General features: G+C 37.0%; 1 long non-coding RNA gene across 1 annotated transcript; it reads left to right on the forward strand.

Annotated features, from left to right (window-relative positions):
* The first annotated feature begins 9,481 nt into the window (after positions 1 to 9,481).
* On the forward strand, positions 9,482 to 12,546 carry LOC136284085 (uncharacterized). Its single transcript, XR_010719081.1, has 5 exons — positions 9,482 to 9,580; positions 10,046 to 10,119; positions 10,528 to 10,572; positions 11,693 to 11,756; positions 12,448 to 12,546. It is a non-coding gene; the product is annotated as an uncharacterized lncRNA (long non-coding RNA).
* Positions 12,547 to 13,905: the final 1,359 nt, after the last annotated feature.

The raw sequence follows: 13,905 nt of genomic DNA on the forward strand, positions 1-13,905 counted from the left end.
TCCCCCCCCCCTCCCTCACTCCACCCCCCCCCTCCCTTGACACAAAAGAAGAAAAACAAATGATAATAAGCACAAATACTGAAGTGCTTGAGGAAGGACACTTCTCAATCCATGTTATTGTGACCACCTAGATGTACTATCAAATCCCTCTAGTTCAAAATTGAAAGCTAACCTTGTTTCCCTTAAACTCCCAGAAGTGATCAACATGTACCTTCTCTCTATAATGTACATATGTAATTCACTTAACAGCTATTAAGAATACACAAACTTATCAAGCAGAGGTTGTTATCTTGATCTAAATACCAAATTCTCATAACTAATTTACATGGAAAGATGTAGCAAATATATGGGAGAATTAACAATCTGATTTTGGGAGTCAAATAGGATTTGAAGAAGGTGGCTTCCTTGGTAAGGCACCTGCCAGAGAATTTCCCTCTTGTAATCCCATTCCTCCCATTTGGAATAAACTGGCTTAAAACAGAGTTTTTGGTGCCAAACTTTCACAGATGATCATTAAATATTTTTGTTCTTGATAACAATTGTTTAACTGATCGTTTTATTCCTGATCAAAATTTTCCATTCCCTGACATGCAGGCCTGCTCCCTGAGTTTCACACAAAAAGTCCTCTGAAAGGATATAAGGTAAATGTCTACCAAAATTTGAGTCAGTCCACTGTTGGAAACTCATTTTATCAAAACTCATTTATAAAGGTAAAAGTTGACTGAAAGAACTCTAGAAGATCAAGGTGTTTTAGGTCTCACATCGTGAGTTTGCATGAAAGTTCCCAGAGTATAACTGCCTATTCACTACAGAATACCCACTGGAGCTCCTACTGGTGCTGGGTCTTACTGAAAGCACTGCCTTGGCTGTCAAAGTGAAAACCCAAAGGAGAATAATTGAGCCTTCAAGTTGCAAACCAGTAATACCACTCAGTTTGAAAAGACACTTAAATCAACTTAAAGTTGTTAGAAAATTCAACTCACTGGCAGAGGGGCAATCTGAGTTACAATACTCAAAAAGTGAACTAACCCTTTCCATTGCCTATTTGCTTCTTCCACTTCTCCATTACACAAACCAGATGTTTTACCATTCTGTGGCACTGTGCATGATGGTCCTGGCTCAGCAAGATTCACTTTCTTTACTTTGTTACTCACAATGTTACTTTTTTTGCTCTTGTTCCTATTTGTCTTTGCTTTCAGGATAATCCTGTTTAACAGGTCTGTCACAAGGGACTGTGTAAGGTCTGACAAGTCCTTTCAAATTTGCAGCTGCCAATGCAGGGAACTTAAACATGTGAAATTCAACATTTAATCCTCAGCGTATAGTTTAAAAAAGGTGTTCCAAAAAATAAAATGCCATGAGTGACAAAAGACAATTCCTGAGAAATTGTGCAAGTTAATATCAAGTATTTATTTTTTTCTAAAAAGGAAGGGAGTGCCATGCCACAGAAACTGGACACAATTTCTGGACTTTAACATGAAACTCAAGCTGACAAAAAAATGTCACATCTTAAGATTATTAACACTTTAACTCCCAGAAGTGATTAACATGTAACTTCTCCCTATAATATTCATACATTATCCAGCACAAAGGTAATGAGAATAGTCAGACTTATCAGGAAGAAGTTGTCATCTTGATCTAATATCTTGTAAATATGTACGAAAATAAAAAAATAAAAGTGTGAAAAGTGTGAAACACCAAATTCTCGTAACGAATTTACAAGGAAATGTGTAGCAGCTAGAGGAGAGAATTTAAATCAGATCTTGAGAGTTGAAGGATTTAGAATACCTTACTAAATTTACCATATCTTGAAAAACTGCAGCACTTTCCAGCCCAGGCATGGCATTTAACAACACTCTGGCTGCAGTGCAGTTCAGATCAAACTGTTCCACAGCGCTCATGATGTAGGAGTTCATTAGTTTGTCCATAAATTCATCATTTCTGAACAGTGCCTTTCCATGCTATGTTTCATTCGTTCTGAGAGGGGAAAAGGATTTTTTTTTTGGTGTGTAATTACAGCCACATGCCAATCCAACAACAGTTTTATCACAAGCAGGGTAAAATTTCCGCATCGCCCCATCCTACATTATGCATTCAGTTCTTGGATAGAGAAAACAATGACAAAAACAACACATAGCCATTGGGGAAACAGATTTGTTTTACGATAGTAGGGGGCTGTGCGGAAATTTTACCAAAAATACTACTACTATTACACTTCACCAACCTTTGCAGTGTTTTAACGGGTGATACATTATCCTGATCTTCCTTTCGCCAAGTATCCAAAGGATTACTGAGTTCAGAGGTGCTATCCAATGCAGCCGTGGCCAAAACAAATAGACAGTTTACCACAACGAATCCACAACGTGTAGAGTTTCGAAGATTGAAAAGCCCGCCATTTTTGATCCGAAAGATATAATGATACAGGATTACATGGTCTTCCTCTTCGAAAGTGATCTCGCTTTTCTCGGCATCATTACTCTGATATTACTGCAAGTGATTTTGTTGACTGTATCAAGGTCAGATGTAATTCCCGTGTGTAAACTATATTTACGTCAATTAGTCACATGGCGAGTTCCAACACAAGACGCGCTAGTTCCCAGGCTATTATCAAATTTCGCGAGGAATGCCTAGTTGTTATTGACCTCTAACCAGTCTTTTTTATCTTGCAACTCGGTCGGCTGTGATCTTCTTTGGAATGGTTCACATTTAACGACCAAAAATAATCATGACAAATGAATGACATCCGTTTTATTTTGCCCTCCTTAATTTTTGATTCTAGTTTGATAAATTTTTTGAAGTGCTTAAGAGGAAATTAGAGTACCACAACTGAAGTTCAGAAAGGTACACGCAAGTTACTTAAACAGTTACAAGTTCCTTTATGATTTTACATTTTCTTCTTTGAAGGCTCATCATCAGATGATAAACCCGGACAAGTTTTCTGTGTAAGGTATGGAGTAGCATGGAGATCTGGTTTTCATACAATGTTTACCCCAATTGTCGTTTCTGAATTTTACAGGAAATGTGTTACTTTTTGGTCCATCATTTTCTGTCATTTGTCCTGACTTTCTCTGATACTTGTCTTCTGAATTTTTCAAATTGTTCATTAACAGAATAAACTTGCAAAAAATGTTCCCCGGCATCTGAAAATATTGACCGATCGGCTTGACAAGTATATAACCATCTTTTGGATTCTGCCATATTTACTCCCCTGGTCTGGGAACTAAATGATCTTTACGTAGGATATTAAAACGGTCTTCAAATGAGGTCCTCCAAAACAAAGAAAAATACTCATTACCAGCCACAAAATCTACAAGTAGTTAATCATACAAGTAAACAGACAATCATGCAATCGAGCAATCAGAATTATGGACAATTCCATGCCGTTAAATGTGGAAGTCGTTATTGGTATTTTACTTGGTTCTCAGGGCAAGTTTTGTTTACCGATCGCACTGCAAATCAATGCAAAACCAAATCTATAATTCCAACCAAATTTTTGCTTTCTCCTCTGTTTTCCTTTCTGCTGGCAATAGGTTGGATCAACAGCTAAAGAACCTTGAGGACAGCCAACCCGATGGTCTCCTGACAGCAGCATGTATATTGCATACCTCCGCTATTTGCAAGACAAGCGTCGAGAAGACTTGCTATTATCCATGCATGTCAAGTGCTCAGAAAGGTGGTTTCTCTCACAGCTAATGAAGAAATATGCAGGTATTGCATTGATATGTTCCAGTGCTAAAAGTCGTCGATAAGACGTCCGATTATAGCTAACCAACATATCGTAATGAAATGATTGTAGTGTAGGCTTTCTAAGGTATCATTTTGACTCATGCTGTGTTAATTCTTTAGATGGACAAGCCATTGCAAAACAGCTTTGTGCCCAAATTACGAAGGCAACGGGAGCCATTAAACGGCTGGTCAAGGAGTACACAGGACAAAACTTTGACACGGTGGGTTGTAAATACCCCTTACAATTGCGGTTGAAGACGCGTTAAGCATCGACAGTCCACTGTGGAATGTACTAAACGATGATATCCAACAGCAGTCTGCTGTTCCCTATTGTTCAAAGAGACAACTCATTGATTTGGTTCACACACTAAAAAGATGCTTAGAGGAAATATCCAGCACCAAGGAGGAAATGGCTCGGATGTTCAGTCATTTCGTGGGAAAGTTGAAGGTATTGGACACTTAGATGTACTTCCTTCTCGCGTTGCTCTATGCTAAATATTCGCCTTTTTACTTACGTCTTTTCTTGTTCTCCTTCACGTTCCTTTCACCGCATTCTGCATATTTTGGTGTCCTCTCTAACTTTCTTACGTGTTTTTCTCGACTTACTTTACGTAATTACTTCTTGTTTTTTTTTTTGGTCGCTCAGTCTCTTTCTTTTCGTCCTATTTTCACTCAAAACCCTCTCTCCACAAACTTGAATCATAACAATTTCTTCTCGTTGACAAAGCTTTAGCTCTGCCGGTATTGTTGCTTTGCGAGTTGATCAGAAAATGCAAAATACTGAGAATTACTGTTCAACTTCAACCTCACCAGTTTGATTTCGCGCTCAAAACGCGGGTTGCAAATTATTTGCTTACGCGGCTTCACATCTATCAGCCTACGTGAAGCCCTCGTGCAATGCCTAGTCGTGTGCTCGCGGTACGCTACACTGAAGCTCGACACTCGAGTATGCGCACTTCATTGTCATCTGCCGGTGTTTCCTGGCGTACACCTCGATGAGCGAGGTCTATTACGAAGCACTTACGACCCATTTCCCTCACACCAATTATTTCCAAATTAGCCGAAGACTTCGTGGTATCTGCGTTCATCGGTCCGGCTGTGTTGAAAATTATCAATCCCGACCAGTTTGGAGCCTTACCGAAATCCTCCACGGCCCTAGCTCTGACGTCCATGCTCCATCACTGGACGCGCGCAACTGATGGCACGGGATCTGCAGTCAGGGTGGTCCTGTTTGACTACCGCAAAGCTTTTGACTACATTGACCATCAACTGCAAACACACAAAATTTACAGTCTTGATATCCCTCGGGGAGTAGCACGTTGGGTAGTTGACTTCTTAGTGCATCGCTACCAACGCGTAAAATTATCTGCTGATTGTTTCTCTGAGTGGGGCCCCGTACCAGCTGGTGTACCTAAGGGGACAAAATTGGGGCCATGGCTCTTCTTGCTAATGATGAACGATCTAAGACTTCCCCAGGTTCAAACTTGGAAATACGTTGATGACACGACGGTGGCAGAGATCGTCCCGCGTAACGCATTAGGTGACGCCCAAACCGCTGTCAAAGTGATGGAGGATTGGTCCAAAGCACAGAAGATGCAGCTTAACGCTGACAAATGCAAAGTTATGGTCATCGACTACAAGAGGCAGAAACACCATTTCACTCCCCTCTTGGTCGATGGCAAAGTATTAGAGACGGTAGAGTCGGGTAGGATCCTAGGCGTGACTGTTTCGTGTAACCTTAAGTGGAATAACCACGTCAATGATGTTATAAAAAGAGCAAACAAACGATTATACTTTTAGTCCTTCTAAAGAGAGCCTGCGTTCCAGCGGATGACATAATTAATTTTTATTGTACAACTATACGTCCTGTTCTGGAATACTGCGCACAAATATTCCATCATGCGTTACCTGCGTATCTTAGTGATGACATTGAAAGGGTCCAAAGACGCGCATTATCCATCATTTCACCAGAACTGTCATATCATGACTCTTTAGACAGGCACGGTTTAGCTTCGCTCTGTGACAGACACATGAAATTATGTACGGATCTGTTTTAGTCTATCTCAAATACATCTCACAAATTAAACAATTTGCTGCCAGATAGGCATTTTTCAGCTTACAATACTAGACACCGGCGCGTTTTTAACATGCGCGCTTTCGCACTGACCGTTTTAAATTTTCATTTATCCTGGTTATGTGCGTGTGTGCTAACCTAGATTTTTAGCTATTCCGCTGCTGTATATTAGCTATATTAGTTATATTAGTAATTTTATTTAGGTTTTAGCATTTTTGTAATAGGTAGTCTTATATAGTCTTATATAATCAATGATTGAGAAAAAGCACGCAATTCAGCCTATGGCTGCAATGTATTTTATTTGATAATAAACTATGTATCTATCTCCATCTATCTCAGTTCTATCCACAAACATTACCCTATCGACATTGCTAATCCTCACAGTATGCAGGACGCGTATCATATGAACTTCGTAAGAGACTTCACTCACCATGGAGTCTCTGTGGCTCAGTCGTAGAGCATCGGAGAGCAGAATCCGAAGGTCTGAGGTTCGATTCCTCATGAGGACTCAGAAGTTTTCTTTGTCCCACGCTCGTCACAAGACTAAAATCATCTTCATATCTTAACCGAGCTCAAAACTTACCATCTCTCTTATTTCTCCCTAACTGCTTGTTTATGAAATTGCAACTCTTCGCAAGCGCTTATATGAATGCATTATGAATTCACTCGAAAAATTGTTGTAAATAAATTACACATAAATATGCATGCATAGGGAGCCCTCAACGAAACAAATCTACATATATATGTTATTCGCCCGTCGGGAGGTCCGTATTGGAAAAAACTGTGCCCTCCGCCTTGAGTACTCAAGAAAGAGGGCACAGTTTTTCCCAATACGGACCGACCCTAGGCTGGTGAATAACATTTTACATTTTACTACATAAATGACTCCTTATATACATTCACAAAGTGTTCTGAAACATACCAAAAGCTAACAAGAGAATTATTTTAGTAGTATTACGTAATAACTGCGTCACTTGATGTCAGCATGAATAAGCAGTCTGGGGATTTCTAGAAGCTTCTATTTGCAACAACAATTACTCATAACAATAGATTCTTGCCGAACGAAGTGGAAAGTCGCTAAATATAAATATTCCTTTCGCGAGGACAAAAACCGAAAAAAGGAAGCAGGTGCCGTTAACTTTGCATAAAGTTGCATTTCTGAATCCAAAAATCATTCTCTTTAAATGTTGACGACCTCACCTCGAATCGAGCCAGTAAGAGGGCAAGAAAATTAGGAGCTTGCAACCATCTGGAGAATTCAATTGACTTCTGAATAAACGGGTTCCTATAATTAGAAATTTATTATCACTTGGTTCCGTAATGATACTCAATTCAACACGTTCGAAAATTCAGATCGAGAGTAATTGAGGCATCTTAGGTTTATTATGAAATTTTTTTATAAGACTGCTAGGCGTGAAACGTTCAAGGCGTTTCAAATGAGCAAACACCTTTGACGGTGAATAATTCTGAGGAGAAACTCTCCGTAAAAACATAGATAGTTATCAGATAGGTAAACACTGTTCTGTTGGGATAGAAATGGCGAGAATGACAATAACAATTGCAGTAATGACGATGATGATACATGTAAATAATAAAAATACTTATAACCATACTAATAAAATGATTAATGATCATCTATAGATGGGTAAATTTCGTGTACCTTTAATGTTTTCGAATACCGTTGCTGATCGGCAAATTAGCATAATATTCTTCCTGTTGATCAAAGATTAGAATCATGACATTATCATTCTTTTGAGTCAGCCAATCATGTGAGAGATCCGGAGACAGATTGCATGTTTAGGAGCCTTTCCTTCTTCGAAAGACCCCGGGAGAAGGGGGAGAACGAAAAATTAAAAACAGACTTCGGTGAAGTTTCTTTCTTTAATTTGCATTACTTCATCGATGTCATTTGACTTGCGTTATTTTTTCCCTAAAGTTATCTTTTACATTATTCCATATGTTCGAGCCTTTCTACTAATCCATTGTTTCTTCAACTGAGTGTTTTATATCTTTGCAAGATGTTCCGTAAACCACAAAAAAATCGACATGCGTCACTCGGTGGGCGTTTAGATTAAATCTATTGCCAAGAGATATTGTTTTTCTTATCTTTTCATTATTATTATTCCTTTGTTTGTTCTCAGAGGAAGTGTGATTGGTTAGCCTTTCACTCCCAGTGGTGATCACTATGAATCTTCTTTCTATGATATCCATACATTATTCAGCAAACAGGTAATGAGAATATTCAAACTTATCAGGTAGAGATTGTTATCTTGATCTAACATCAAATTCTTGTATCCAATTAAAAAGGAAATGTGTAGCACATAGAGGGGAGAATTGACAATCAGATCTTGAAAGTTAAAGGTTTAACCTCCCCCGAGCCCACCCCTGTTTGCCTATTATCTTTCCTAAGAGTAAGCAGCCAACATATTACATCCGCACGCTAACGCGATTCTCTTCTTGAAAAAAAAATAGAAACGAAGGAAGCATTTTTGTTTTAAAACAAAGTACATCAAAAGAAAACATAAAAAACGAAAAAATAAAGTGAGAATTAAATAACAAAAATTTTGAAATTCTGTGGTGCCCCTTTTTGTCGCCAAGAGATGGAAACAAACAGTGCCTTAGTATGCATATTTGTAGGAGACTATATATGTTGTACATTGTTCTTCTCGGCGCCTGTCGGTGAAGTGAACGTTTTATCTATTTTGGTTTATTTGCATTGTGGGCGTTAAAATTTCATTTTTTTGTTGGCCGCTTGATCGCAAATAAACGCTTGCCAATTACTGATAACTGTCTAAAAAATGAACAGAAACGGTTATAGAAAAAGAAAGACGAATCAATATACACTTGAAAAACAAAACGAGACCAAACTAAAACGGCAAACAAAAACAAAAAACAAACGAAGAAAGACAAAGAGAAAGGAAATTAGAAACTGTTGGAAATGGGAAAATTGCTTGACAGCTGACGGTTGAAACAGTCTATTGACGCCACTAAACTTTATTTGTCACCAAATGGCTTCAAGCTTCAAGGATCTCTCACTTGATTGGCTGATTCAAAACAATTATGATGTCATGATTCTAATCTTTGATCAACAAGAAGAATATTATGCTAATTTGCCGATCAGCAACGGTATTCGAAAACATTAAAGCTACATGAGAATTTACCCATCTATAGATTATCATTAATCATTTTATTAGAATGGTTATTAGTATTTTTATTATTAACATGTATCATCATCGTCATTATTGCGATTGTTATTGTTATTCTCGTCTTTTCTATCCCAACAGAGCAGTGTTTACCTGTCTGATAACTATCTATTTTTTATGGAGGGTTTCTCCTCAGAATTATTCGCGTCAAAGGTGTTTGCTCATTTAAAACGCCTTGAAAGTTTTATTCTTAACAGTGTAAAAAAAAATATCATAATAAACATAAGATGCCTCAGTTGCTCTCGATCTGAATTTTCCAACGTGTTGGATTGACTATCATTACGGAACCAAGTGATAATAAAATTATATTTATAGAAACCCGTTTATTCAGAAGTTAATTGCATTCTCCAGATGGTTGCAAGCTTATAATTTTCTTGCCCTCTTATTTGCTCTATTCGAGGTGAGGTCATCGACATTTAAAGAGAATTGGATTCTGAAATACATCTTTATGCAAAGTTAACGTCACCGTCTTCCTTTTTTTGGTTTTGGCTATCACGGAAGGAATATTTATATTCAGCGACTTTCGACTTTGATCGGCAGGAATCTATTCATTCTCAGAGAGACACCTTAGAAAAAGGTAATTTTTTCTCGGCTATTTTTGTACCGTGTGGAACATTGAAAACATGGTTATTCTAAATATTATGTAATTCAGTTGTTACCTGCTGATGATGTGCCGTGTATAATTGATCATCGCCGATGATCATCATCTCTATTATTTCGACTCGGTTATTAAATAATTATTTTAAAGCTGATGGTTTTTAGTACCATACAAGTACTGATTCTAATTCTGATCGGGGCGACTTCGACGGACATAAGAGTGTTGTTGTGTTAATACCATTATCTCGGTATATTTAGCATTTTGGGCCAATTTTTTTACTTTGCTTCTGTATGCTTTATCTCTGATAATGTGCTTGTTAAATAAGCGTTGCTTTTATAGTTTTAGATCTAAGTGGTCGTTATAGCTGAATTATATTCGCACATTTACCTGTTTTCCTCTTGACAAAAAAAGGAAAAACTGCTGAAATATTTTGTCTTAAAATAGTACACTAAATAGGAAGAAAACAAGACAACATTGGAGGGAAAAAAAATCCGTGGGAGAGATCATGCAATTTTGAGGTAATCCACTTATTGTTATCAACGGACGGGAAACGAGTAACTATCTATTTTCTCGGGGGGTTTCTCTCTAAGACGCCTTGCATCGAAGGTAATTGCTTATTTGAAACGCGTTGAACTTTTGATGCTTAACAATGCTCTATCAAATTTCATATCAAGAAGTCTCAGTTTATGTCGAATTCAGTTTCTTTTACCTTGTTGGAACCAGTATCTGTAAGGAGCAGATTGGTGATAAAATTCTCGTTAAGCTTGCCTATTCAGAGGTCACTTCAAGTGGCTTCAGGAATGCTGTGACGAACAAGTAACAGAGGTAACCAAAATGTATTTATGAATAATGAAATTTCTATTCTTTAGTTTTCTCAGTTTGATACGCACTCCAATTTCTTAATTGATTATGTTTTACTTTTTCAGATTGTACAAGTGTTTTGAGGCAGATCACTGCCAAGTGCAAGAAAGGTAAAGTGTTCCTTTTTTGGCTCCCTTACAAGTTTATTAGAAATGCCACAATATTATTATACAGGTGTAAGTGATCAGAAATTACAAGACAACAAAATAAAATACCAAAAAATAAATAAATAAAAAGAACAGTCATATTTTTATTATAAGACAGACATATTCAACACGATAACTCTCATGGACGTTTCATAATTACTTTGCCCATTTCATGCTAGCAGCCGGCGCTTTTACAGTACCAGCTCTTTTTTTCTATAACTCAATGCCACTCAAAGCACAGTAGAGCAATTAATAACAAAAGCCCATACGAGAAGGAAATATGCGTATTTATGCGAGTATGTCGACGTATGTCGCTTGATACGTGCGCATGGTACTTCTATACAATGTCCCCTTATCTTTGAGCTGCACTGTGTATATCAGAACATTTCATTGTTGCTAATGTCAACATAAAATCTTCAATTCAAGTTCTAATGGTGAAATATCAAATTGCACAACAAGTTTCCAAACGCAATTTCGATCGTTTCCCAATAGCTTGTGACCATATTATCATCATTATCATCATTATAATTACTACTTTATTTTATTTAATTTTTTTTGGTATTTATTTTTTCCTCCATTTCAACAGATTAGAGTCTAATGAATAATTACAAGTAAGATAGGAGGATGGAGAAGGGCATAATATAGCAAGCTAGTTAGATGCCCTTTACCTTAAATTACATTTTTTCATACAGTAAAAAGAAGCGATACAATAATATCAGATATAAGATACAAATATAAGATACAAATGTAATTACTACAACAACAACAACAAGTTTTTATTTCTCACAAAAATGGAATTACAATGAAATAAGAAAAATGATTATAATGAACAGGCAAAATAAACATAGTTGTATCATTTTAGAGCCTAGAGGCTGGAGGAACCGTTAGGTTTTCGAGCTAGCCCTCTATGAATTATTATTAGTATTGCTATCATTGTTATTATTTATATGATTATTTCTTACCTTTGAATTATTGGTTGAAAGTCAATTGATCACTGTGCTATATTAGTAGCCACATGCAGTCTCAGACTTGACTCATTACATTCGATTTTGATTATTTTTTACCTTTTTTTGTTTCCACAAAGATTGTCATGAATCCCCAGGTTGTTCTACTGCTCATGCTGGTAGCCGTCCCCTGCACATCTGCGAGTATGTTGCTACTGCCATTTTGTAATGTTTATCTTCTAGTCAACCGAGTGACTCCCTATGAAACCTTATAACCAAAAGAAGTTTAGCATGATAGACACATTACAAAATTCCAACTCTATTCTGAACAAGCTTTTCTATATCTGAAGAAAACCTTGGAGGACTTAACCCGTTACACCAAATTTTGACTGAACTGATACGCTAAGTACTTGTAACAAACAGTCTAAACCATTCAACATCTCATGCTGGCGTTAAATTTAAAAAAAAAATTATGGGAAAAGATTTAAATCTCAGGTAAGAAGCTCGCCGTGATTGAGGCGTGTTTAACTGGTATTTGCGACATTTCATCAAAAACTCACCATCTTGAAACGTTTCCATGAAAATTTCATCGGACAATAAATGTTTCTTTTTAATGATGGTAACAATAACATTGATTGTTAACGTAAATCTCATCACATACTGGCGAATCATAACGATAAACTTAAAAAATGTAAAGTGGAAGTTGACGGTTAACAAACTTTGTCTTTGATGAAAAGTCACTGCAAAATGTCAGTCACAAAAGGTCAATCACTAAAGGTAAGCTGCTCAAGTCGTGAGGAAGCCCTTAATATTCATTATATATTTTTGGTAAAAAATGTATAAGAAGTGCCAACGTTTTGTCACGGTTCATGTGTTCCTTTTAATTATCTGCTAGTAACCTGTCGAGACGATCAGTTTGCTTGTGCAAATCAACAAGAGTGTACCTACGCGTCTTTCCGCTGCGATGGGGACACTGACTGTAGTGATGGATCAGACGAACAATGCAGTAAGTACTGTGGTTGATAGGTAACTTCTACTTCTGTACATCTCCTTATTCTTTATATGGGCTTAGCGTAAAAATGCTACTCTCAAAAAGTAATATTAAATTGGAAGACTAACTCTCTTTTCAAAAATGTATAAAAAATGCTATATTTTTCAAGAACCCCTCATTTGCAAGAACACCTCCAAGACAGCGAAATAAAGCTGTGACGTAAATCATATGCAGAGGTAGTTTAACAAAACTGAAGTGGCTATTGGTTGAATGTCGTCACATTGCGCCATCTTTAGATTAAGAACTTTAATGGCATGAAGACGGTTCTTCTGATGGTCAAAGTCATTTTAAAATCGAATGAAATAAACTGAAACTAGTTGAATGAGATCGCGGCGATTTTATATACGAGATAACTCCTTTTGTATCCTACCGTTGGACAAAGTCAAATGCATTAATTGGGAGACCAGAAATAATGATTTTTACTTTGCAACGTAAAATGCTCTATATGATAAATTTTTAAAGCAACCATTATTACGCATGCGTGCAGTGAATGAACGCTTCGGGATTTCTTGAGTATATTGAGTTCCCCAAGCGTTTGCATATTAATTTGAAAAAAGCTTTTCTAGAAATATAGTCATGCACCCATCGGCATTGCCTTAATTGACTGTATTAATTGAACGCAAAAAGGCGAAAACGCGAACGGTCGAAACACAGGGGATGTTAAATGGCTAATGTAGAGCTTGTCAATAAATTTTTCTTTTACACGTAAACTTTTGTCGCCAGTGCGCCATAACCAAAATTTCATAGAGCTTAACGGTATTGTAATGATACTAGTATACCAATTGAGTAACTTTTCCTTTTCTTTCATGTTTTACCTGCGCCAATCAGCTGGCCGTAAGTATCATAAATCTAAATCTATCTTTGTGTCGTTTCCTTGTAATATTGCTCGGATAACCGCATTGAAGGAATGGCATATTTTGTACACGTCGCTTGTATTTATTTGATTTACACGTAACTATCAATAGAAAATCTTAGATGGAGGATCTTTGAAGTATTAAAAAATGATTTCAAGAGGCGGATTGAAACGACAAAAACGGAACAAAAACCAAAGTTAACTGGTCACCTCCTGCTTGATAGGGAGATTGTATGAGATATGGAGGAAAGAAACTAATCAAACATGTTTATCGATTTCCATATATATTTACAAAGCCTTTCTGTCAAGACAACTAAAATTTACGGATATTCATGTTATCAAAAAAAGGATAAAGTCGAGTCCTCGTCTCTTCCTTTTTTCAAAATTAGTCTAAAAGTCAAAAGAAGAAAAAATGACACAGAGAGACCAAGGGTCAGCGGCAACTTTCT

This window comes from Pocillopora verrucosa, chromosome 11 (genome assembly GCF_036669915.1).
Source record: "Pocillopora verrucosa isolate sample1 chromosome 11, ASM3666991v2, whole genome shotgun sequence".
NCBI lineage: Eukaryota > Metazoa > Cnidaria > Anthozoa > Scleractinia > Pocilloporidae > Pocillopora > Pocillopora verrucosa.